The sequence below is a fragment of the Canis lupus genome, chromosome 28, assembly GCF_048164855.1.
Source record: "Canis lupus baileyi chromosome 28, mCanLup2.hap1, whole genome shotgun sequence".
NCBI lineage: Eukaryota > Metazoa > Chordata > Mammalia > Carnivora > Canidae > Canis > Canis lupus.
In genome coordinates this window covers 7,321,938-7,349,881 of record NC_132865.1, presented here as the reverse complement: position 1 = coordinate 7,349,881, position 27,944 = coordinate 7,321,938, and the positions used below count along the sequence as shown (strand labels likewise).

At 35.5% G+C, this 27,944-nt stretch overlaps 1 long non-coding RNA gene across 5 annotated transcripts in view; it reads right to left on the bottom strand.

Annotated features, from left to right (window-relative positions):
• LOC140620150 (uncharacterized) overlaps window positions 1-27,944 on the bottom strand; it is a 145,622-nt gene that overhangs the window by 68,020 nt on the left and 49,658 nt on the right. For 2 of the 5 annotated variants that reach the window (XR_012019897.1, XR_012019898.1), the window contains exons 3-5: window positions 12,049-12,110; window positions 11,597-11,753; window positions 4,151-4,237 (exon numbers count right to left, since the gene is read on the bottom strand). This is a non-coding gene — a long non-coding RNA (uncharacterized lncRNA). Of the gene's footprint in view, window positions 1-2,937; window positions 3,062-4,150; window positions 4,238-11,596; window positions 11,754-12,048; window positions 12,111-27,944 lie in introns of those variants that run through there. The other 3 variants (XR_012019896.1, XR_012019900.1, XR_012019899.1) reach the window with 3 other exon arrangements.

The following is a 27,944-nucleotide window of genomic DNA, read 5'->3' as shown; positions in this document are numbered from 1 at the left end:
GGCAGGGTTCCTTTACTCTAAGGCTTCTCTCATTGGCTTGTAGATGGCCACCTTCTTATTGCCTCTTCATAAAGTCTTTACTCTGTGCATACATCTCCCTGGTGTCCCTTTCTCTTCTTACAAGGATACCAGTTATATAGGATTAAGTCTCCACCCTAACAACAACATTTTAAGATAATCACCATTTGAAGACCTTATCCCCAAATAAGGTTACATTTTTTGTTAGTGGATATTAGAATTTCAACATAAGAATTTGAAGGGGATACAATACAGTAGATAACATGTTATATGCTTTTTTCACATATTTACTTTCAACCTAACTATATCTTTAAGTGCATCTCTTGCAAACAACATATACTTTGTCTTGATTTTTAATCCATTATATTTTTAACTTTTAATTGAAGTGTTTACTTTCAATTAAAGCCATCATTGATGTTTGGATTTAATCTTTAATTTAATTCGTTTTCCTCTTTTGTATTTCACCATTTCTAACCTATCTTATATGATATTTTTTGTTCCAGTGTTGATTTTTCTATTTTATTAGTTATACATTGTTTTTGTTTGTTTAGTGACTATCTTTGATAATACAACATATATCTTTAACTTTTCAGAATTTACTTACAATTTATATTGTACCACTTCACAAGAATTATAGAAATCTTAGAAAAGTATAGAGTATAGGCTTATACCTTCCCATTTTTTATGGAAAGGTTAATATAGGCTCTATAAAATTTTGTTTTGAAGAATTATATAATAAAATCATTAAGAGGGGAAAACAAAAAAAATTAACATCTTTTATACTAACTAGACATTTATTATTTCCAATGTTCTTTATTATTTTTGGAGAATCTGAGATTCCAGTTATGTCATTTATCTTAAGCCTGCCCTAACTTGTGTGTATCTGATTACAAGGAATTCTCCTAGTATTCTTTCACCTGAAAATATTTTTATTACACTTTCATTTTTAAAGGATCTATTTGTGGAGTGTCAAATTCGGGTTTTACATATTTCATTCTTTTTCCTTCTTTCTATAATCTTTCATTATAAGAATGATCCATTTTATGGTTTTTGATAAAAATCCCAGACATTAATTTGATTATTCCTTTTCATCCTGTGTCACCTTTCTCTTGTAGCTTTCAAGATTAGCTCATATTTAGCTTTCAACAATTTGACTTGATGGTTTTTATTGTACTTGTGTTGATTAAATATCTTTTATTAAAATTCTATTTTTATAATATTTAGAGGATTACTAATATTACTACAAATATTTTCTTCCCCATTCTCTCTCTATTCTACTTCTAGGACCCAATTATGTGTATGCTAAACAATGGGATACTATGTAACAGGTCCTGATGTTTCTGTTCATCTTCTCAAAATTGTATTTCCTCTCCTCACTTTGAATTCTTTCTGATGATGAATGTTCAAGTTCATTAACTCTTCTATTTTGCATTTAAATCAATGGCATTTATGTTTTTAGTAAATTTATATTTTGGTTCTAAGATGTAATTTGGTTCTTTTTACTTGTTTACAACTCTCTATGGAAATCTCCTCTCTTCTCATTTATTGTGAACATATTTTATTTACCTCATCTATTCAATCAAAATTGCCCCTTGAAAATTCTCTTTTGGAAGTTCATCATTTAACTGATATCAATTTTCAATTTATTTTTGAGAATGTGTCCATTTATAATACTCAAGTATTGTATAAATTTGGATTAAGTTTTGGACAATAAATTGTGGCTGCTTATATTCTATTTGCTTGTTTAATGAGAATAGATTCTCTAGTTTTAGTTTGGCTGGACTTGAATTGCAGAACTTTCATAGACAGCAACTCTATTCTCTGTTCCTTTGTCTGTTGATGAGTTAAACTTCTGTATCCATATCCCTGACTGATTCACTTCTAATTCAACTCAGAGGTGAATCAGATGTATAAGTAAACATAATTTAGAAATGTCTTCTCTACATCATTCCTACTCGGAATTCTACTACTCTCTGCAGCAATTTTGGTTTCTTTGGCTTTAGTTTTCTGGTTCCTTAGGATGGAAAGATTACTATTTACCCACCACCATTACTGACATGTTTTTCATCAATGCCATTGCTGTCACTGACATGTCATACAAATTATGATTCATTCAGATTAAAAACTGCCAAGATGAGAACTTGTCTTTCCTCTAAGAGAGTATGCACTTCCCACCAGAATTTGTCAGTTTCCATCCACTCTCTAATACCTTCAAATTATGTATTTATATTCCACTTTTGTAGTTTTCTCTGAAGACTGAATGGTTATTTTTAAGGTCTGGGTCCATCATTCTCAAGAGTAGGAGTATTTAGTATCTTATTTGTATCTTTATTTTCGATTGTCCTTCTCCCCTGTTATTCTTTTAATTATAAGCTAAAATGTCATAGTTACCACTAAAAAATTACAAATATGTAACCAGCATCTTTGCATGCTTTAATCCTTCACTGAATCATACAATCATGATTTTTTGATGCTGCATAGTTATTGAGCTTTACCAAAACTTTTGCTCACTCTTTTGGTTGTTATTGTCTTCTTTTCACCTATGTTAATTTTTCCTAGTGGAAGTTTAGGAATTATTTCATTTAGATGATACATTCCCTTAACTTTTATTTCTTCATACTTCATTTTAATGATAGTTTAACAAGCAATTGAAGTCTAGAATGAGAAGTATTTCCCATAGACTCTTCACTGGTATGAAATGAGGTATTCAACTCCTTTTAATTAAAAAAGTCCAAAAACTATTTCTGAATTTGCACCTAATTTCAGTCTTATTTTGAAATTGGGAACTTACAGTACTGCTTCATAGAGATATTGTTGTATTTTCACTAGAGCTCTAGGTTTGTATTTATCTTAAAACTGAGAAGTGAGTTTGAAGCATGACTACATAGAGAATTTTTTACTCAAAATGATCTTTAATTACCATATAGAGTGATCATGTGGAAATTTATAGAATTTGCTTTCTTCTACTGGTTTTCAGGCTCCTCTTTCTCATCAGACTTGGTTTATTCATACTACTGCTCTGGCCCAGTTCCAATCCTAGATACTGGGTACAAAGGCATAACACATGGGACAAGGTAGGAAATAGTATTGAGAATAGAAAGGAAGTTCTACATTCATGGGCCTTCTCAGAGTTCCCAAACAAAATGATTCAATCATGCATTCAGCCCCAACAGCTACCATCCAAGAAGGTGGCTCCCATTAGATTTAATATGTAAACTTTCCTCAGCTGAAATGAGCCAACATAGGTTTAATAGCCAGCTATACTTTATAAATCATATATATGTATTTTGAACTGTACTAATAACTTTATGTTTCCAATGTTTTATTTCATAAACTCAGAAAGGCTATTATCACCCAACATTTAAACAACTTAATGTCTTTAACATATTAAAGATATTTTAATTAAGGTGAATATCTTATTCACAATACTTTTATTGAACAAAATTTTTTATAGTTATTTCCATTTCATATTATGAAAAGGGGGAATGGTGTATCCCTTTTTCTCTCATGAAGAATGAAACCCACAGCTTACTTAACATGTACATTAGCACCTGCATTGGCAAAAACAACATATTTGCAGGAGTCTTACTTTCCTAAATATTATTTTATTTGAAGACACTTGTTTTGGTCTAAAACACTACCTAAATTAAAATGTTTATTTTAATCATCACTACAAACAAATGTTTGTTTTTGGCCCAGTCTAAAGGCACAAATGTTCATGCAAATGTTCCATAGGCCAGCTGCTACTAACAGTCCTTTGTAAACTTTCTTCACTAGGAATTTTATCTACACTGGTTACATATTTTAAGACATTTGTAAAATGTATAATAATCTTTACATTTTTTTCTATGTATAAGAATTTTATGTGCAGGATACTTTATTATTGGATTAAATTTTTTGAAAATGAAACCACATAAAATTATTTACTTGGTAAATGGCAGTAAGAAGACTAGTATATAAATCATGACACCTCATTTCCTGTAGTAGTTGGTAGTCTATCAGAGTTTATTTTATATATATGTGTGTGTATCCATATATATATTAGAAAGAATTAAACCTAATGTACTGAAAAGTGAGTTTGAAGCATGACTACATAGAGAATATAGATTAATATAGATTATTAGATACTTACAAATACTTTAGGATGGCTGGGGATAAAGGCTCCAGACTGAATTTCATGAACTATTCTCATAATAATACCGTAGAATCATTCTTTCATCTAAAAGCCAGGAATACAGATGCTGTGATACTAACTACTCATTCCAGTTCTAACAGAGATAGGGAAACAAAACTATAACCTCTAAGACAGCAATTTCTCAGTCTTCAAATGGAAAATACATGTTCAATGCTCACTAATCTAAGGATTGAGCACTGGATTCCCTAATGAAATACCAAATGCATTCATGATGATGAGTACAAATAAATATGAAATCTCTGTATAATTTACACTTTTTACAAGAAATAGGACTTATGTAGAACATAAACTGTAAAGACTTCCAAGAACTTTAGACTTCCAGTGTGTAGAATGTATTAAGTCCTCAAATAGGGCAGCCCGGGTGGCTCAGCGGTTTAGCGCCGCCTTCAGCCCAGGGCCTGATGCTGGATATCCAGGATCAAGTCCCACGTCGGGCTCCCTGCGTGGAACCTACTTCTCCCTCTGCCTGTGTCTCTGCCTCTCTCTCTCTCATGAATAAATAAATAAAATCTTTTAAAAAGTCCTCAAATAAAAGGGTTAGAATTACAAAGAATGCGGTAATCAATTGAAATATTGGCCAGAGGATTCATATAAATAAACCCACTTGTCAACTATATAACCTGTTTTAGAACTGCATTTGTCATTAAGTGCAAGTCTATCAACTAATAATACAAGTTTAAATTTTGAATTGCCAAGTGCCTGCTAATTCCAGCAAAAAAAAAAAAAAAAAAATTATCATGTTGATTTAAATGGTCTCACTTTTAATGAGAACTTAAATTGCTGCCTATGCACTATATCATATTTTAATAAATATTTGACTTATTTTTAATTATTAAATGTTTCCAACATATACACTCAATCAGGAAGCATGCACAATTATAATTACTATTCTTAATGTGGACTCTTTATTGGAACGAGGCTATACTGTTTCTTGTATCTGATGTATTACTATTAGCTTTTTTACCTTTATAGAAATTGCATATTTTTTATCTGACTACCTTGAACTGGGTTGCATAAATTTTTCATCCATATGTCAAAATATTCATATTATCATCCCCATGTCAACCTGTATAGCAGGAAATAGTGGGTTAGAAGCATCACAAAATCGGGTATTCAGGGATTCCACTTGTCTGGAACATGCTATAATATTCTCTTCAAAATAAAAAACAAGCTGTTGTTATTCATATCCCCTTCAACTAAAACACAGCTAATGCTTTGGAGGCCTTGTTGTATATTTGCTGTGTTATTGAGTCTATTTATTTATCAAGGAACTAGTAAACCTGTCACCTTTGAGTTTGACCCAGAGCCTGAGAAAATTTTCTACTTGGTTCAGCATGCTATGCAAAGAAATAGTTCTCTGCATTTATGACCCAGGTGAACCAATAGTATTTGTTGAGTCTGTGGCAGACGAAGATGCACTATGGAAGTTTTTAAAAATCTATAGAAGAATGGAAACCTTTACTATTTCAAAGAAAAAATCCTCACCGGAAAATTCTCATATTGAGAAATCATTCCTGATTTTCTAGTGGGTAGTGATAGCTGACCCAGTATTCCATGTGACCAAAATATCTGAACTCCTGTTAAAAAATGAGTACCATGTAACCAATGTTCACTTTTGGAGGTACTCAGCAGCATTTCAGCATCTAGTGGAAGAATATATGAATTGGAATAGAGTCTGTTCAATTAAATTGCTAAACCAGGTGGCTCATACTCCCAAGGTACCTTCTGAGGCACCTAAGACTACCTGCCACCTCTTCTTCACGTATACTGCACAGACAATCCTTATGAACAGGTTAAGACAGATTTATACATATTACTAGATGATTTGCTAACACCTGGCCTGAGTGGTTCTGTGGGATAATTAGACTCATATGAAGCCCTGAGGTCACTGGGGAATAAAAACTTCCCAATTTTATATCTAGTGGTCTACTTTGCCCGGAAGAGTAAGGACGCTTAGGTATGAATCAATTATGATTCTGAGCAGTGGCTAATAGTTTGGTCAGCAATTTTGAAGGCACAGATCAGAAAACTAGTGCCAAGAAGATCCAAAGAAAGTATGTGAACTTCCAAAACCCAGGATGTGAGAAGAGTTATGTTCCATGTGTATAATCACCAAAGGGCTTCCACTATAGAGGAGTGCCTCTCTGATAAGGTAGACATTTGTTCTATCCACTACTGTTTGCTCAAAAAGCTAATGACTGAAGTGGCTATTTAAACAAGGATGAAAATGATGCATGGATTCAACAACTATGGACATCAATTCATGATATTGATGTAGTAACTAATAGGTCATTTAGCTGTATCTTACCCAGTGAAGATGTCACTCAGAACTAAAGGAGTGATAAAAAGTTTTCCAGAGAATAAAAATCTAAGGACTTCTTCACCATAGTCTGGCCTTACAAGAAAAGTTAAAGGAATGTGTTTGAGTTGAAATGAACAGGCACTAGTGAGTACAGAAAAAATATGTATCCCACAGCAAAAGGTAAATATGTGGTAATAATGTTGTAAAGATGGAGAATCAATGATTTATGAAGCTGGTATAAAGGTTAAAAAACAAAAATAATAAAAATTAACTATATTAGTTAAGGTATACACAAGATAAAGATATAAATTGTGACATCACAAACCGTGACTTCAAATGCATTCAAATTTAAGTTGTTATCAACTTGAAATAGACTTTATAAATGAGTTTTTATATGTATGCTTTCTGTGAAAGAAGAAGTAACACTTCAAAATTCATTTTACAAAAGCCAATAATCACTTTAGAAAGCCAGCATTACCGTGATACCAAAACCAGACAAGGAACCACAAGAAAATTATAGGCCAATATCACTGATAAACCTGCCACCTTAATCAAATGTTACCTAATTAAAGGATTATACATCATGATCAGTTTGATTTAGTTCAGCCATGCATGGATGGTGCAACATCCACAAATAAATCAATGTAATATACCACATTAATGAAATGAAGAAATTATATAGTCATCTTAACAGAGGAAGGTGAAGCATTTACCTAAGATCAATATACATTAATGGTAAAAATTCTCAAGAAAGATTTAGAGAGAACATAGTTCAACATACTAAAGGCCAATATAACAATCCCACAGCTAACATTATGCTCATTGCAGAGAAACTAAAAGCTTTTCCTTAGATCAGGAGCAAACAAAGGATGTCCACTCTTGCCACTTTTACTTAACATGGTATTGGCAGTCCTAACCAGAGCAACAAATTAGGAAAATGAGTAAAACACATCCAAATCAGAAAGGAAGAAGAAAAACGATCAGTTTTTACAGATGACATTATTTACAGAAAATCTAAAGATTTTACTAAAAACTATTAAAAGTAATCAACAAAGTCAGTAAAATTTCAGGATACAAAATCAATATACAAAAATCTGTTGCATTTCTATACACTAATGACAATCTATCAAAAAGAGAAGAAAGCAATTTCATATATAATTGCATTAAGGAAATAAGATGTCTAGGAATAAATTAACCAAGGAGGTAAAAGATGTGTACACTGAAAACTGTAAGACAATGATGAAAATTGAAGATGACACACATAAATAGAAACCAAGAATAATTCAACAAGAAAGCTTATCATTCAGATCTGAAGGAGAGATTAAGAGGTTCCCAAATAAATGAAGTAAAGTTCATCATCACTAAACTGGCCTTACAATAAATGTTAAACTTAAAAAAAAATTTTATTTATTTACTTGGGACAGCATGAGAAAGAGCACAAGTGGAGGGCTAGGGGCACAGGAAGAAGCAGACTCCTTGCTGAGCAGGAAGCCCTATGTGGGGCTTCATTCCAGGACCCTGTGATCACGTCATGAGCTGAAGGCAGACACTTAACCAACTGAGCCACCCAGGTGCTCCAAAAAATTTAAGTACAAAAATACGGGCTGTAAGTAGGATAAAATACTGAAAGTAAAATTATATTGGTAAAAGCAAACATATAGTAAAAGTAGTAAATCAATCTCTTATAAAGTTAATAGGAAATGTAAAAAAGATCAATTTTATAATAATAAATGTATACATAAAAATAAAATATGACATCAAGTAAAGAGAAGTAAATATGTAATGTTTTTAGATGCTTTTGAACTTTGATGCAACCATCAACTTAAAACAAATGTTAACCTCATGGTAACAACCAACCAGGCATCTAAAATACATACACAAAAATTAAAAAAGAAAGTAATCCAAACATAGCATAGTCATCAAATTAAAATGGAAAGGAGCAAAAGAAGAAAGGAACAGAAAAAGCTAGAAGACAAGTAACAAAATGGCAACACATACATGCTGATCAATAATTGCTTTAAGTATAGACTATTCCAATCAAAAACCATAAAATGATGTAATAGATAAAAAAAAAAAAACACTCCTCTTTATGCTGCTTACAAGAGACCTCAAACTTAAAGACACATACAATCTGCAGGGATGGAAAAACACCATGCAAATCGAAATGAACAATAAAAAAATGCCAGGGTAGCAATACTTAAGCCAAATACACTTTAAAACAAAGACTATAGCAAGAGATAAAGAAGGGTGGGTACTAATAATGGTAAATGAATCAATCCAACAAGAAAATATAACAAGTATAAATATCTATGTATCCACTGAAGAGCACCTAAAAACAACAAAAAATATTAACAGACATAAAGGAAAAAATTGACAGTAATGCAATACTATCGGGGAACTATAACACCCCACTTACATCAATAGATAGATCCTCTAGGAAGAAAGTCAATAAGGAAATGGTGGCTCTGAGTGACACATTAGACCAGATGGTCTTAACGGATATACACAAAACACTCCATCCCAAATCAACAGAATACATATTCTCTTCAAGTGCACTTGAAACATTCTCCAGAATAGATCCTATGTTAGGTCACAAAACAAATCTTACTAAATTTAGGAGGATTGAAATCATTTCAAGTATCTTTTCTGATGAAAATGTCATGAAACTACAAACCAATTACAAGGAAAAACTGGAAAAAGACATGAACACATGGAGGCTAACCAACATGTTACTAAACAACCAATGGGTCAATAAAGAAATTAAAGAGGAAATAAATATTTTGTGACAAATGCAAATAAAAACACATTTAAATATCTTTGAAACATGACTAAAACAGTTTAGAGAGATATATCGATACAAGGCCACCTCAAAAAAACAAGAGCAATCTCAAACAGTCTAACTTTATACTTAAAGGAAATAGAAAAAGAACAAACAAGAGCCAATGTTATTAGAAAGAAGATAATAAAGATACCAAAAATAGATGGAAAGAAAAAAAAATGAAACAGATCAATGAAACTAAGAGCTGGTCCTGTGAAAAGATAAACAAAATTGATAAATCTTTAGCCAGATTCATCAAGAAAAACAGACGGGAGACTAAAAATCAGAAATGAAAGAGAAGTTACAACGGACCCCACAGTGGGACTCCTGGGTGGCTCAGCAGTTGAGCATCTGACTTTGGCTCAAGGCATGATCCTGGAGTGTGGGGATCGAGTCCCACATCAGGCCCTGCAGGGAGCCTGCTTCTCCCTCTGCCTCCTGTCTCTGCCTCTCTCCCTTGTGTGTGTCTCTCATGAATAAATAAATAAAATCTTTTTAAAAATGGACTAAAAATCTAAATGTAAAACCTGAGAACATAAAACTGAAAGAAAAAAATAGGCAGTAAACTCAGATATCAGTCTTTTTTGGATGTGTCTCCTCAAGCAAGGGCAACTAAAGCAAACAACTGGGACTGCATCAAACTAAAGGAAAATGGATAACAGGTATATGCTTCCAATTATACAACAATAATAAATAAGTCTCACCCAATTACTTGCCATACCTCTTCATATAGCTTCCTACTAACTACTGGTTGACAGCTGCAGGAAGAATTATTCAGTTTCAATTTTACTTCAAATCCCCAACCACTATTAAAAAAAAATACTTATAAGGCACACCCAATTTCCTAACTTCTAATATGTTGTTACCTACATGTGAAAGATTTTCAAAAGACTGTTATGCTGCTATTTTTCTTTAACCATTTTACATTTCTTTTTTCAGGGGGACAATTTCAGTCATTAAACTTGCAAGCAACTCTAGCTCAGAATGTCATAAATGAGAAATGTTTTTTAAAAATGAATAGTTTTAAGGATTGAGTCTTCTGAAGGGAGCTGTCTATTACCTATCTGACATTTTGGGGGACTTGATTACTTCGGTTCATCTGAGATAACTATGCAGAAAGCCTCGAACTGTTTTTTCACTCACTAAATGAATTTAAGTCACTCCTGGTTGTGTTCTAATTACATATGGCATTTCTGAGTCTGTTGCAAATGACAACTATGACTTAAAAGTGTCTTGAAAGTGTAAATATCCTTGACATGAGTTTAAAAGTAGCATTTCATAATCTTTTCATGCCCTTGGAATTAGATGCGACTTTTATTTTCACACTTTAGGTGAGAAGTAGGCAACTTTAGTGGATTATTTCTTCTCTCTGTTCTCCCCTCAGCTCCCTGCCAATCCCTTAAGTATTTTACCCCACAGTTCACAAATTACAATGTTTTAAAATACTTTTTTGTAGTTAGTTATATATGTTTTTAAAAATGCAATGAAGTTATAAAACTTGTCCTCCAGAAATACTTGCATTCAAAATTACTAATAAAAGTATTAAAAATGATAATCAGAATATTAAAACAAGCTAAATATTTACCAACAGAGCATGAATTCAATAAACTATTACTGAATAAATCTATTTAATGGAGTATTATAGAGCAGATAAAAGTAATTTATTGGTATGAAATGCTCTCCAGTATATCCAGTACAAAAAATATGGTATAAAATGAACTCTAGATATATATTTTATATAAATTCCCCTACACTTGTACCCCTATAATAGCACACCTAGACATCTTTTTACTATATTTTTGTACTTAATATTCTTTATATACATATATATTCCTTTTACCTATTAGCCTATTAATATTTTTATAATATTATATGCTTATAACTGCAGTGATTTTCTGGAAGGATACATAAAGCCTTTATAATCTGTTACCTCTTTGAAGAAGAACTGAGTAACTTTGGAACAGAGGTTGGGGGAATCAGGTTGGAACAGGAAAACTAACAAACTTGTGTAGTTCATCTCTTTTACTTAACTGTTTATTAACTCAGGGTATGGAGAGAGTTCTATGAGGGAAAGCTTGAGAACATTCCATAAGTGCTACCTATGTGGCAGAGGTATTTTTATTTTACTTCCCTCCTCTAACACTCACTGATATAACCAAATAGTGAAGTAAATATCCTTAACCTCAAGTCACAATCAATAAATTATATCTGTCAAATAAAATTTGTGACAAAATCAACATGTTCATATAGAGCTGATACACACCTTCTTGGCTTCAGGCAGCATGCAGATTTTTCTAAATATAGTCTTAAGAAGCTCATCAAATATACCTTGTTCTAAATGCTGTAGTAAGCGATGCAGGAAGCCAGGCAGGAATATCCTTTCATGGTCTCAATTCAGTATAGCAAAAAATAAAGAAAAGCTGAAGGAAGTAAAAGAAATGTCTAATGTCTCTGCTTTATCAGTGCTACCCAGAGGCAGGTGAGTAAGTATAGATAACAGATCATTGTACATATGCAGGTTATACAAAGGCTTTACCATGAGCCAAGACAATCTTTATTGCCCCAGTACGCAATAATCCTCTTCTCAATTCTTCTACAAATTTTCCACTTAATCTGCCCTCATTTAAAACGAAATAATAACTTGAAAAGAACCACCAATATACCAACCCAAAAATATATTTTTAACTGAATTATAAACATCAGCAGTGGTGTTACCTTTCCCAAATCTTCAAACATCTGGTTCTTCATACCCAAAGAAATTAATGATCACAAGGCAGCTGTGTGGAAAAAAATATTTTTTTTCAAAGACAGAGTACAGAATATTAAATAGGAAATGGTAAATAAGATAGGGAGATTGGACATGATCTGACAAAATAATTAGAACAAAAAGAAAATCATTAATAAAACCAAAATAAGAACAATATTGGGGTACATGGGTGGCACAGTAGGTTAAGTGTCGGGCTCTGATTTCAGCTCAGGTCATGATCTCAGGGTCATAGGATCAAGCCCCACGTTGTCCTCTGCACTCAGTGGGGAGTCTGCCTGTCACCCTTCCTCCTACTCCTCTCAAATAAATAAATAAAATCTTTAAAAAAGAGAAATATTACCAAAAGCATACCGTCTTTTAAAAAGTTCTGTAGAACAGAATGAAATTGAAGCAAGAGATAAAAAAAAGATCAGAAAAAATGATTCTAGATATGGAGGGAAAAGCAGATTCAAACAAGTATGATTTACATTCTTAAAAAACAAAAGATTCAGAAACAAATAGAAATTTGAAAAATATAATTTATGGACACATATAAACACATATAAATGTAAATAAACAATGGATGCTACAGATTAAAAGAGAAACTATATCCTAGGAAAAATGGATAAAACATAATTCACTATTAAACATATCTTGATACAATTACTAAGCCTCAAATATAATTAAAGAATCCTCTGGCAAAATGTCAACTATTCAAAGTAAAATTTATTCCCAACTCAGACTTTCCAGTTTCCAAAATTCAATGTCAAAATAAGGTGAACCATTATACAAAAATTTCTGGGGACACCTGGATGACTCAGTGGTTGAGTGTCTGCCTTCAGCTCAGGGCGTGATCTCAGGATCAGGAATCGAGTCCCACATCTGGCTGCCTGTGAGGAGCCTGATTCTCCCTCTGCCTATGTCTCTCATGAATAAATAAAATCTTAAAAAAAATACTTTTGAATACCATGATATATGATCAAGAAAGTCATCATTCATATAGTAACAAAAACCAAAGTTGTCATTCATATATAATTTCACATATACAAGAACTCAGATAAAATATAGAATGGCCCTATTTCACAGTTCCCCAAAATCCATTTATGCCTTATAGTTCAATATTGGCATTAAGAGCTCTCTTTTAATTTTTAAACATATCCTGATTTGGACAATAGTAAATTTTATAGTCATACTAATAATAAACCCTACTTGAAAGAAGAAAAAAAATTCTTGATGACAAAATTTAACAGTCTACAAAATAGATACAAATAAATTCAGAAATGGCAACACAGAACCTCATTTCAGCTCTGACATGTAAAGAATTTGAAGTCCTTATCTGAATCTAAGTAAAATTCTGAACTGGGAACCAGTGACTTTTCTTGGACTCATCAGGGAACCATGCCTATGAAGCAAATCACCATCCTGGACTCTGTACAGACAAGTGAATACAGTGAATTATAGCCAGTAGCTTATCTGGAACAGAAGCTGCTGGAGCCATAAATTGGTAGGCACACTTAAATAGTAACTTTAATAAATTGCTGGAGGCACTATGTGGATTAGCATCAGAGTGAGAAACTCTGGCTGTAGGGGCTGCAGTTTTTGTGGGCTTTGTCTCCAGAAATGCCCAGCAGGTTCTCAATGTGGAAAGTCAAGAAAAAGCCTGTTTTGGCAAGAGTGTGAGAAAAGAATTTTTTTATGAAACAATCACAGAATGTTCTCTAAAATTAAGGCTTATGTTAGGGGACAGGAACTTTGCAAAGCCCTATCCAAAATAGAGAAAGGAAATGATGTAACTCCATCTCTCTCCAGCCTTCCTGTCTCACCTGCAGGAGGAATAAAAGCTGAGAAACTTTTGTGGAGGTCACAGTCCAGGGACAGAGAACCACTGAATGAAAATCATGAGATTATAGATTTCTTCCACCTGTCACAACATCAGCAGGGCTCCAGAATATAATAATGGATTACAGCTGAAAGAACTTCAAGGTACAGATTCTATTTAAGAAGATTTTTAGGGAAACTCAAAAACAATAAGAGAAAAAACAATAGAGACGCTAGAGAAAACTGACAGACTGAAAACTGCTTTGGCAAACTTTAAACACTCCTCTCCTGTAAATCAGATTAAAACCAAACTTTACACTAAAGGTCTTTTTGTCACATTTCCTATTACCTGATACATCATGACCAGCTTTCAATAAAAAATTACAATGCATGCTAAAAGGCAAGAGAAAAACTCTGAAGAGACAAAGCAAGCATTAGAGTAAGACACAGATATGGAATTATCAGAGAATTTCATAGAACTATGACTAAATTTTTAACGACTCTAAATTGTAAAGGTAAACAACAAGCAAGAATAGATGGGTAATATAAACAGAGATGGAAATTCTAATTAAAAAAGAAATGCTAACTCTAAAACATTAAAAAAATGTTAAATCCAAAATGACTATCAGAAATAAAAAAAGGGTTTAATGGGCTCATTAGTAAACTGGACACAGCTGAGGAAAAAAATCAGTGAGCTTGAAGATAGGTCAATAGCAACCTCTCAAACTGAAATGAAAAGAGAAAAGAATAATGAAAGAAAAAAAAAAAAAAAAGAAACCAAACTAGAATATCAAAGAACTGTGGTATAATTCTAAAAGGTGTTACATACATAAGTATAATAACAGAATAAGATTAATAGAGAAGGGAGTAGAAGAAATATTTAAAGTAATAATGGCCGATTTTTTTTTCAAATTAATGACAGACACCAAACCATAAATCCACAAAGCTCAGAGAACACAAAGCAAGATACATACCAAAAAAATGTATAGCTAGGCAAATCATGCTCACAGTACAGAAGACCTAAGGAGGAAATCTTGAAAGAAGCTAGAGGAAAAAAAGTAATCATTATATATAGCGAGGAAATATATTAAGAATTATAGTGGATTTCTCATAAAAAATATAAAGGTAAGAAGATAATGAAATAGAATGGTGAAAGAAAAACCAACCTAGAATATTTAGAGATATACAAGGAAATGTGAAGATAAACTATTCAGATTGCTCAGCAAGTTTCTTCCATTTGGTGTAGTTCATATCTTCTTAATTCAAAACCATTTTTCTACTTCAAAAAAATCATATATTTTCACTCCTATATGACCATTTCAAAAAACTTTAAATTCTGATCACCTAAGACTGATTCATTATTGAGTCAGGATATTCCATAAGTTTTTTAAGGTACCTAAGCGCATTAAATCTACCATTCATTCATGCATTCGTTCGTTCTATACGTTATGCATAGAGGATCAAGAATAAGAATTATAGCAGATTTCTCAGGAGAAATGATGCAGGCTATATAGAGAGATATTGATTGAATGATTGATTATAAGGAATTCACTCATATGTAATTACTGAGGCTAGAAAATCCAAATTTTTCAGAGCAAACATCCTAGTTTGAATCCAAATGTTCGCAGGCTGCTATAGAGCCAGGAAATTCGAAGACCATCAGGAAAAAGAATTCTCCTTTATTGGGGGGAAGAGTCAGACTTTTTATTTTCAGGCATTCCACTGGTTAGATGAAGTTCACCCACATTATGAAGGGCAATCTACTTTATACAGTCTACCAATATGCATGTTAATCTTATCCAAAATCACATGGTAACACCCAGAATAATGTATGACCAAGTAGCTTGAGAGTTTATGTATGGATTTTATAATCATTTTATCTATATCAGAAGCCAATATGTGGTATATATCACGAAAGAAAAGAATTTGACTTAAAAAAAAAAAGATTTATTCATGAGAGACACACAGAGAGAGAGAGGCAGAGACACAGGCAGAGAGACAAGCAGGCTTCCTCCTGCGAACCTGATGTGGGACTTGATCCCAGGACCCCGGGATAACGAACTGAGCCAAAGGCAGACACTCAACCACTGAGCCACCCAGGTATCCTAAGAATTTGACTGTTGCTAGAGAAATTTGATAGCCATCAGCAAGATTTAGAGTAATGAATAAACAATATTGGCTCTTAAAAAATTTAGTCTTTCTGTTATCCTAGATATATTTTATGCACTTCAAACTAATTCCAACAATGGTAATATGAAATAAAGCACTTTGGAAAATAAGTCAAAAGAATTCATACACTTTCTTATATCTGTATTTATTATAGAATACAGTAAAAGAATCAAATAATAGATATCCAGGTGAATCCTTCCTTTTTTAAAAAAGATTTCATTCATCTATTTGATAGAGAGAGAGAGAGAGCTCATAAGTGAGGAGAAGAGGGAGAAGCAGGCTCCCCAAAGCAAGGAGCCTGATGCAGAGTTAGATCCCAGGATCCTGGGTACATGACCCAAGCAGAAGGCAGACACTTAAACATCTGAGCCACCCAGGCACCATATTTGTTCTTCATTTTTTATATCACAAAAACAGTTAACAAACATTGAAATATGGGTAATAGTCACCACCAAGATAGCATTCACTGAGTAGCAATAGATGTCATCCTGCTTAATTTTCACAGCAGTTTTATGGGGTAGTTATCCCTAATTCTATTTTAGTGATGAGGAAACTAAGGCTCAGAGTAGTAGTATGCAATCGCCACCATCAGCAAGAAATGGAATCAGAATTTAATATGGGTCTGATTGTCTCTAAAACCTCTTATTCTCAGTTTACATTAATTCCTTCCCTCATAGGAAGTGTTACATTAATTTTTAAAGGTTTAATCATATTAGTTCATCTGACATTGGCATCAAATGATATTTTATAGAATATTAATTATATTAAAATTTCATGACATCAGAGTTCCCAGAGTTCAACGTTGGGCTTATAGGCAATACGTTCATAAATTTAGCTAAATTTATATTGAATCAATCAGTTTTCATCAACTTTGACTAAATCATCCAAGTTTCTTAATATATATTGGCTATCTTATCAGATTTCCTTTTAGAATTAATTTGGAAGGATAACACTTGTTCCTCCATTTTTTGAAGACTTTATTATTAAATACTACTAGCATGGGTTTCCTGATGGAATGAATGTTGACACTAGTTAGGAAGGAAAATAAAAAACTGAGTCCTAGTTCAAAGAACCAAAGAACAGACTCCCTGAGGAGCCTGCCTCTCTCTCTGCCTGTGTCTCTGCCTCTCCCTCTGTGTCTCTCATGAGTAAATAATAAATAAAATCTTAAAAGAAAAGCACCAAAGAATTATGCTGTGTATTACTACGATCTTATCTCAGTGGAGATTGGCATCATGGACTACACTCAAAAGAGAGTCATCTCCTGGCCATCCTTGCCAAGGATTAGCAATGAGAATCTAGTACCAGATGTCATTTAGGTGTCCCTGCATGTCTAACTGTAGACTATGATCTCATCTTATGAACTATTCTAATATCTTTGTTTTCTTGTTGTTCAGCAGTGAAGCCTGTGGAGGACTGGAAAGCAATATTATTTCCTGTAGTTCACCATCTGTAGACCAAGCTTTTTTTGTGTGATTCAGGGCCTATACTACCCAACTGCGGACTAGCTCTACATCAAGTATCTTGTTTCATCTTTAATTTGTAATTTGTTCAGTGTATAGGTGCAAAAGTATATAAATTTAATTTACAAAATGTGCAGAAGAAACTCAATATGAATACTGAAAAGCTTCAGCTACTGAAATAAAATGATTATCATATAGTTTTCTGTGTGGGTCAAAGTGTCTAACAACAAGAGAAGACAAGATACTTGGTAGAAACTAACATGGGTATGTTGTAACATGTCAGTAATATTGAGTTACTCGTCCATATTCACATTGAGAGAATATAAGGGGAGGGATTTAATGCGAGCATAAATGGACTTAAAAAAATAAACACAAAACAGAAAGTGCCAGTGCCAAAGCAAGAGTTCCTTTTGTTGTGTGAAACTCCCTGGGGACCTGCATTTCAGGGGCAGCAAGTCACATAACTTTATGTCAAAAGCTGTTTATCAAATGTGGGAGTAACAAGCAAGCATTGGTTATCACTGTTGCCTTTGTGGTATACCAACTTGTGCATTTACCTTGTTACATTTATCTAGATTATTTCATTTTTAAAAATGCCCCCTATTGTAAAATCCTCATCTAATTCTATATAGTAAATAAAGCACACTTAAAATTTCTTTTTTGCTTATACAGAGAAAAAGAATTTGACTGGATTTGATTAATTTTTATATCATACATACAACTACTATTTAGCTTGATCAATATCTATAATATAAGCTACCAAGAACATTTTATAATATATTTAGATGAATCCATAGAGGTAATTATTTCATCAGAGCAGTATGATCCTATACTGTTAATGTTGATGACTGCTCATTCAAATTAAAATACTTGTAATAAAAAATCCATAAATATTAAGACATATTTTGAAACTATTTTTTATTTAAAGAATGTGAACTTACATGCCATTTTTTTTAATCCATTGAAATATCCTTTAAATTAAGCAGTTCAGGATTTTTTTTATTTTTTTGGATTCATTTAAAATAACAACAACCACCTTGAATTGCTTAATTTAGCCTGCTAGGATTTCCCTGTGCAAGTAGACTGCATGGAGCATAGACTGTCCTCAAATAAAATAATTAGTGGATTAGGGATGAATGGATAAATGAATGAGTAAATAAACCTACAAATATAGAAAGAAAAGGAAAAAGTTTTCAAAATTTCTTAATGCTAGGACTACGCAGGAAAGTATTAAAAAAAAGCAGGGAAATTCTAAGATACTTGATTATGTTCCACGTGGATATTTGGATGCCTACTAAAGTTTACATACAGGCATACACATCCATATTCACAGATGATGGAGATAAGGAAACCATGACTCAAGGAATATATGAACGAGCCAAACAAAGCTAATTTTCTTCTTAGATTTCATCAGAAAATTTTATTTCCACTTTAAAATTGTTCTAAAAATATGCCAGTGTAGAACACCTGTAAATGTTGAATATCAATATTCATTCAAATAAGTTAAGTACACACACAAGAGATATCCTTAGGCTCCAAAAAGGAAGGAAAGATGGCTACACAGTGGTAAAATGAAGCTTCAGCTAAAGATAAACCTGAGCCTTTTAGATCTTGGTAATCAAGGGTCATGCACATTTAAAGATGTTCAGGAAGAGGGAATATATTTTTGAGTCTCACGTTTTACTAACAGTATGATAAAGGGAAACTCCAAACTGGGAAATGGATCTGGCTTGACACCTGTCCAAAGAACTTGATGGAATAAACACAGAAAGGTGCTCATTCTTGATCCTGATAGCTCAAAATAACTTTGGAAAATGCTCTCTTAATCATAAGCTGATGATTCAAAGTTTAAAAATATACAGGAATAAGGTATTTTAGTAAGACAACAAGAGAAACAAGCAGGAGAATTAAAAATTCTCCATTAGCTGTAGTTACATAGGACTTCTCAAGAATGGCACATGAAATTATTGTGTTTACAATAGTTAACAGAGAAAAGAGGCTATTAGGATTCATACAAGGAAACAAATGAATCTGAAAGAGAACCAAAGAGACATTCTCGAAGTATAAACACTGAAATTAAGATCTCCAAGTCATATAATGCATAGATAAACAATTAAAAAATGGACGATAATTCTCAAGTTCTTACCGGCAAGAGATTTTTTTCTATCTAGAGATAGAAAATATGTCAGAGAAATTAAGAAGGAAGCAATGGCAATAAAAGGCTTAACATATATTTGATTTAATTTTCAGAAGACTAGAGAGAATAAAATAGATGGACTTTCAAAAACTGGCTGAGAAATTTCTAGTCTTGAGGAACTACCTAAACCCTTTGATTCAGGAATCACAGCAAATTCCAGGAAGGATATATTAAAAAGAAAAGAAAACCAAATGCAGGCTTATTAATTGATGCCCAAACCCCTGAATATTAGTGCTTAAACAAGCAAGCCCCAAGTCCTATTTTACAAAGTTGTCTATCTTATTTGACATCCCCAAGGTGATGCCTTCATTCACATGATTAAAGATGACTCAGCTGTCCACATGCTAACCAGTTATAAAGAAGGAAGGAAAAAATATATGTACCTCCCTTCATATGGCATGATCTGGAAGTTGTATATACACAGAGGGTTTTTTTTTGCATCCCTTTAGCAAATCTTAGCTTACCTGACCACAGCCAGACCTAGGCAAAGGTAATTTAGTCATAGTAGTCTTTCACTCAATAGCCATGTGCCCAGAAAAAAAAAAAAATCCGTTTCTCTAAAATTGTGCTGATATAGTAGCCACTATTCACATTTAATTAAAATAAAAATTCAGTTCCTCATTTCCACTAGCCACACTCCAAGTATTCAGTAGGCACATGTGGTTGGTGTTAGAAAGTACAATCTAAGAACATTTTCATAACTTGTCTCCTGCTGCTCTAGACGTGAGTAGAATACCGATTGGAAGAAATTTAGCATTCAGTGTCATCAGTTTCTCCTTTTGTTACACAAATATGTGTATTTATGGGAACCCTTATTTCTATACTTGAAACACATTCTCACTTCCAGAGACAATCCCCAGTCCAAGGTGTTTGAGCTTCCAAAAAGCTCAGCCCTGACTACAAATTCTGGAGATCTCCAGAATTAATGATAGTTGATCTATCGATGACTCCTCCCTCCATACACAGTAGGAGAGCAGGAATAGGAAAACTACATTAAAGGCACACGTTTAAGCGAGGGCGACAGGGAAGCACACAGCAGTCACCGACCCAAAATAATTCTAAAATTCCCCTGAACTGGGAAGTGTTGAACACTCAAAGCTGGATTCAGTTTTACTAAGCTCATCCAGCTGTCCAAGGTCTGCTTTCTGGGACATATTATCGTGTCCATTGTTGTCTTTGGATCTCTGAAAACGTCTTCGTTGGCCCACATATGAAGTAATGAGCAATGGAGAATATTCCTCTTGAGTATTCTGATGATTTGCGGGTTACTTTAGAACTTGAATAATCACAAGTATTTGTGTTCCTTGAGGTCATCTGAAATAAAAATTTGTGTGGGAAGATATGATTCTCAACTCATTGCCACTGGGTTGATTCCTAGTTTTCCAGTCTAAAATTCTTAATGGAAAATACTTGAGAATTACATCATACTAGAGTTGAATCTCCTGCTAAGGCTGCCTCTTCAAAGATACTTGTTAAAATTGCTTCTGTTTGGGGCAAAGAAATAAGTGGATTTCTAAAAACTCTCTATCAACCTATATTGCAGGTCATAGGTAGAGAGTAATAGGACTTTTGAATTATCACTTAGCAATAGCAATATTCAAAATATATATTTTTTGAATTTAGGAATATTGTCTTCCTCTAATCTTGCTAGCCAGTGTATATTAAGGAAATGGAAGGAGTTAGGAAAACAAAAGTATTGGGAAATAAATGAAGTCTAGATTTTTTTTTTTTTGAATATGATGTATAAGTGAGTTAAGTCTATTGGAGGAGACAAACTACCTTAGTGTTTTCTGCTACTTCTGTCAGATTTGATTGAATTTGCTCAAACAGCTTTAATATTATCAGGTGAAGGGCACACTTATAAGTAGACAGATTTATAACAGGAAGAAAGACTTTCACTATGTAGTCTATTATTCTATTTGTCTTTAAAAAAAAAAAAAAGCCTTCAGCTGAATTTCTTAAATAAAATGACAACCTGAAGGTGTAAAACAGCCTGGGTTCTAGTCCTGGGTTTACTGCTGCCTTAGCTGTGCCAGTGCAAACCTTTTTAATTTTTAGTTGTAAGATAGCATGTGTGTTTCAATTCTGTTATTTGGAATTAAACTGACAACACCGCTCATGGGACATGCTTTCAGATAAGAAATCTCAAAGTATTATTGAATTTTCTTTCTTAAAAGAATGATTTCCTTTAAGCCAATGAGGAAAAGCTTAGCTAAGTATAGCCAGGTAAGAACAACAAACAGAAGTCTGAATAACGAGTATAAGTGATGCTACAGGGATGTCTAGTTTCACCAGAGGCAAAGGTAACCATCGCAGCATTTCAGTGTTTTACCCAGCAGTGTGGGTAGAGACTGGTATGTCAAATAAAACTGGGGGATTTTCATGTTAAATATTCTGAAGGGTACTTAGCAGATGCCTTTACCTCAAATTTCTCTAAATGCATCTCCGAAGGGTATAAATAACAGGAATATAGAATGTTTCATGTGCATTTCAAGGTTCATAAAAGCTCTTTAAGAATGGATATTTTTAGTGTAAACAGAATTTTACACTAAAAAATTGTTAACATAGTAAGCTTTATGTTATGTACATTTTATCACAATATTTTTAAAAAGAAAATTCATCAGGTTTCCATTCTCGGAGAAAGCACTTGGAAAGTGAGTATGGAAAGTAACCCTAGTTTCTCAGTTAATATGTTAAGTTAGGTGCTTTCTATTTGTGACCACAATTGTTCTTCAGGAGAACTCTTACAGATATCATTCACATTTATAGGTGAAAAACTGAAGTTCAGAAGGAGCATGCATATGGATGAGACACTGAGATTCACGAAGAACATCTAAACCCATTCTGTCTCTGAAAGCAGAAGCAAAAAAGGATAGTGGTGAGGAAAAGCTCATGGATTCTATGGACTTGGAAACAGTAGAACATCCCTACCACAATCCAACTACCCTAAGAGCTTCACCTTATTCCATTCCTGAGCAATTTCCCAGGTAAGCATTAAAGTAGCAAACCTAGATCCAACAATCAATGTAAGTAAAGGGAAACAAAAATGAATGAAAGAATGGTTAATAGTTAAAGTTCATGATTATTGATGGACAGTAAGAGCCTTTTGCCCTCTAAGAAAAATAAGACTTTAGTGTCGGCTATGGCATTGCCTCCAAATATGTTTTGAAAAAAATCTGCCTCAAGTTTTCTCTCAGGGAAAACTGACTTTAAAAATGTAATTTCTTGGGATGCCTGGGTGGCTCAGCAGTTAAACACCTGCCTTCAGCTGAGGCCGTGATCCTTGAGTCCCAGGATTGAGTCCCACATCGGGCTCCTTGAATGGAGCCTGCTTTTCCCTCTGCTTGTGTCTCTACCTATCGCTCTCTCATGAAGAAATAAATAAAATCATTTTTAAAAAATGAATTTCAAGGGATGCCTGGGTGGCTCAGTGGTTGAGCGCCTGCCTTTGGCTCAGATCATGATCCCGTGCTTCCGGGATCAAGTCCCACGTCGGGCTCCCTGCCTGGAGCTTGCTTCTCCCTCTGCCTATGTCTCTGCCTCTCTCTGTGTTTCATGAATGAATAAATGAAATCTTAAGAAAACAAAAAACATACACACAGAAGGTAACTTCAAAAATAGAATGCAACTATGTTTTCACTATTCTTTACAATTGTTCCCTCTATTAACCTTCTCTCAACTTTATAGCCAGCAATACACAGGAAATATGACCTATGTGAATCTTAATCTTAAAACCAGATTATCTAAAACCCCCAAAATAAATCACTAGCAGAAGTCTGTCTATGGCACTTATCGCTTTTTATAGCAACAGTAAAAAAAAAAACATTCCTCATCAGATTCAAGGAGAACAGTCTTTAACACTCAGGTTTAGAAGGTGACAAAACATACCAGGAGCTGAAGTCTTACATATAATATTTTTTACCAACAGAAACCTCATGCCTAGCTACTACCATTTTCCTAACATGAATGTGATCCAGGAAAGGGGGGAGAAGAAAGGGTTTGACTATAATTTTGAATTGCTATAGAATTTGCTAATAGAATCAAGAACTATGCATGTCACCTCTTTCTAGGAATGGCATCATGACCTTCTCAGAGGGATATTTTGTTTTTTGCAATAATTTTCATCGTCTTTCAAGAAGAATTTGTAAATAGACTATGGAAAAAAAATTGCTAACTACCTATTCATTATATTTGGTGATACTCCATTGCTGGAGCTAGTCAACTTCAAGTTACAGAAATACTCCCCACAAGAGACCACCATCCCAGGTCTGCCCCTACAGTGGACACCAACTATAGATGAAAAGGTTTTTCAAAACCATCCCCAACTTGATAATTTTCTGTAAGGACCCACAGTACCTACTGAAAGCCATTATATTCGTGTTTATAGTTTATTAGAGGTAACAGAGACAGCATAAAATGAGAAGGGAGAAGGGCATAGGATGGAGTCTAGGGAAGTAACAGCCAGGGTTCCACAGTCCTCCTCCTGTGGGTTCAGAACAGTTTTGTTTCCTGGCAACAATATGCGATAACACCTATGGAGTACTGCCAATTACGGAAAGTCACTCAAGCCCTAGTGTTCAAAGCTTTTATTGGGACACTGTCACATAAGTAGGATTGATTAACTGATAGTCCATGTGGTTGATCTCTATCTTCAGGTGAACTGATACCACATGACTATTCCCGCGTGCTGAATCACTTCAGTTGTCTTTTTGTTATGGCCAACCCCCACCTTAAGTCACGTTCTTACCTCCCAGAAGCAATTACCTCCAGAAACCTAGGGCAAAGGGTAGACTTCTTGGAGTCCAATAAGTTTGTCACATATTATGGTGTTAGTTTGCTAATGCTGCCATAGCAAAATACCACAGACTTGGTGGGGTAAACAAAAGAAACTTGTTTTTCTCACAGTTACTAGAGGCCTGAGGTACAAGATCAGGGTGCTTCCCTCAAGATCTTTCTTCCTGGCCTGTAATTCACTACTCTCTTGTTGCCTCTTTACATGGTCTTTACTCTGGGCATTCTCACCCCTGGTACCTCTTCATCTGTTTTCATTTCTTTCCTTTTTTTTTTTGGGTCAGAGAGCACATGGAAGTGGAGAAAGAGGTGTGGGAGAGGGGCAGAAGGAGAGAGAATTTTTTTTTTAAAGATTTAAAAAATATTTAGCTATTTGAAAGAGAGAGAGAAAGTGCACATGAGCAGGGAGCAGGAGAGGAGAAGCAGACTCTGCCAAGCATGGAGCCAAGGAGGGGTAACACTGGGCCAAGGCTGGCTTAATCTGATGAACCCGACGTGAGGGCCCTGAGCCAAAATGAAAAGTGGGTTGCCTAACCAACTGAGCCACCCAGGAGCCCCCATCTGCTCTTTTTTATAAGAATACCAGTCAGATTGGATCAGGGCCCTCCCCAAGTTTTCGTTTTAACTTACTCATCTCTTTAAAGTTCCTATTTCCAAATACAGTCACATTCTGAGATCCTGGGGTCTAGGGCATCAACATGAATTTTGGAGATGCAATTCAGTCCATCTGATCACCTAAACTGTAAGGCAAGGCCAATAGCTTTTATCGAGTCTCCTCCACACCCCACTAGGAATAAGCCATGTGTTAAATAATTAGGTCAGCAATTGAGTATTAATTTGCTGATAAAAATCACTCTAGGGGGGAGGAGCAAGATGGCGGAAGAGCAGGGTCTCCAAATCACCTGTCTCCACCAAACTACCTAGAAAACCTTCAAATTATCCTGAAAATCTATGAATTCGGCCTGAGATTTAAAGAGAGACCAGCTGGAATGCTACAGTGAGAAGAGTTCGCGCATCTATCAAGGTAGGAAGACGGGGAAAAAGAAATAAAGGAACAAAGGCCTCCAAGGGGGAGGGGCCCCGCGAGGAGCCGGGCTGAGGCCGGGGCGAGTGTCCCCAGGACAGGAGAGCCCCGTCCCGGAGGAGCAGGAGCTGCACCGACCTTCCCGGGGGAAAGGGGCTCGCAGGGGGTTGGAGCAGGAACCAGGAGGGCGAGGATGCCCTCGGGCTCCCGGGGACAGTAACAGCAACTGCGCCCCGGGAGAGTGCGCCGAGCTCCCTAAGGGCTGCAGCGCGCACGGCGGGACCCGGCGGGACCGGGAGCAGCTGAAGGGGCTCGGGCGGCGGCTCCGCGGAGGGGGCTGCGCAGCCCCGGGAGCAGCTCGGAGGGGCTCGGGCAGAGGAAGAGGCTCCGTGCGGAGGGGGCTGCGCGGTTCCAGGAGCAGGTCGGAGGGGCTCGGGCGGCGGCTCCGCGGAGGGGGCTGCGCGGCCCGGGAGCGCGAATCCACCAGCGCAGGCTCCGGAGCACAGGGCGCCGGGACACAGCCCAGGATCCCGCCTCCCCCGGGACAGGCAGAGGCCGGGAGGGCCCAGGACAGCGAGGACGCTCCTGCCCCAGCTGAGCAGATCAGCGGCCCCGCCCCGGAGCCTCCAGGCCCTGCAGACGGAGAGCTGACTGCGGGAACTGACTCCAGGGCTGCAGAGCTGGCCCCGCCACTGCGGTTGTTCCTCCTGGGGCCTCACGGGGTAAACAACCCCCACTGAGCCCTGCACCAGGCAGGGGCACAGCAGCTCCCCCAACTGCTAACACCTGAAAATCAGCACAGCAGGCCCCTCCCCCAGAACACCAGCTAGACCGACAACTTCCAGGAGAAGCCAAGGGACTTAAAGTACACAGAATCAGAAGATACTCCCCGGTGGTTCTTTTTTTTGTTTGTTTGTTTTTGTTTTTGTTTTTGTTTTGTTTTGCTTTTTGATTTGTTTCCTTCCCCCACCCCCTTTTTTTCTCCTTTCTTTTTCTTTCTCTTTTTCTTCTTTTTTTTTTTTCGTTTTTTTTTTTCTTTTTCTTCCCTTTTTTTTCTCTTTCTCTTTTCTTTCCTTCTTTCTCTCCTCTCTTTTTCTCTTTTTCCCAATACAACTTGCTTTTGGCCACTCTGCACTGAGCAAAATGACTAGAAGGAAACCATCACCTCAAAAGAAAGAATCAGAAACAGTCCTCTCTCCCACAGAGTTACAAAATCTGGATTACAATTCAATGTCAGAAAGCCAATTCAGAAGCACTATTATACAGCTACTGGTGGCTCTAGAAAAAAGTATAAAGGACTCAAGAGACTTCATGACTGCAGAATTTAGAGCTAATCAGGCAGAAATTAAAAATCAATTGAATGAGATGCAATCCAAACTAGAAGTCCTAACGACGAGGGTTAACGAGGTGGAAGAACGAGTGAGTGACCTAGAAGACAAGTTGATAGCAAAGAGGGAAACTGAGGAAAAAAGAGACAAACAATTAAAAGACCATGAAGATAGATTAAGGGAAATAAACGACAGCCTGAGGAAGAAAAACCTACGTTTAATTGGGGTTCCCGAGGGCGCCGAAAGGGACAGAGGGCCAGAATATGTATTTGAACAAATTCTAGCTGAAAACTTTCCTAATCTGGGAAGGGAAACAGGCATTCAGGTCCAGGAAATAGAGAGATCCCCCCCTAAAATCAATAAAAACCGTTCAACACCTCGACATTTAATTGTGAAGCTTGCAAATTCCAAAGATAAAGAGAAGATCCTTAAAGCAGCAAGAGACAAGAAATCCCTGACTTTTATGGGGAGGAGTATTAGGGTAACAGCAGACCTCTCCACAGAGACCTGGCAGGCCAGAAAGGGCTGGCAGGATATATTCAGGGTCCTAAATGAGAAGAACATGCAACCAAGAATACTTTATCCAGCAAGGCTCTCATTCAAAATGGAAGGAGAGATAAAGAGCTTCCAAGACAGGCAGCAACTGAAAGAATATGTGACCTCCAAACCAGCTCTGCAAGAAATTTTAAGGGGGCCTCTTAAAATTCCCCTTTAAGAAGAAGTTCAGTGGAACAGTCCACAAAAACAAAGACTGAATAGATATCATGATGACACTAAACTCATATCTCTCAATAGTAACTCTGAATGTGAACGGGCTTAATGACCCCATCAAAAGGCGCAGGGTTTCAGACTGGATAAAAAAGCAGGACCCATCTATTTGCTGTCTACAAGAGACTCATTTTAGACAGAAGGACACCTACAGCCTGAAAATAAAAGGTTGGAGAACCATTTACCATTCGAATGGTCCTCAAAAGAAAGCAGGGGTAGCCATCCTTATATCAGATAAACTAAAATTTACCCCAAAGACTGTAGTGAGAGATGAAGAGGGACACTATATCATACTTAAAGGATCTAT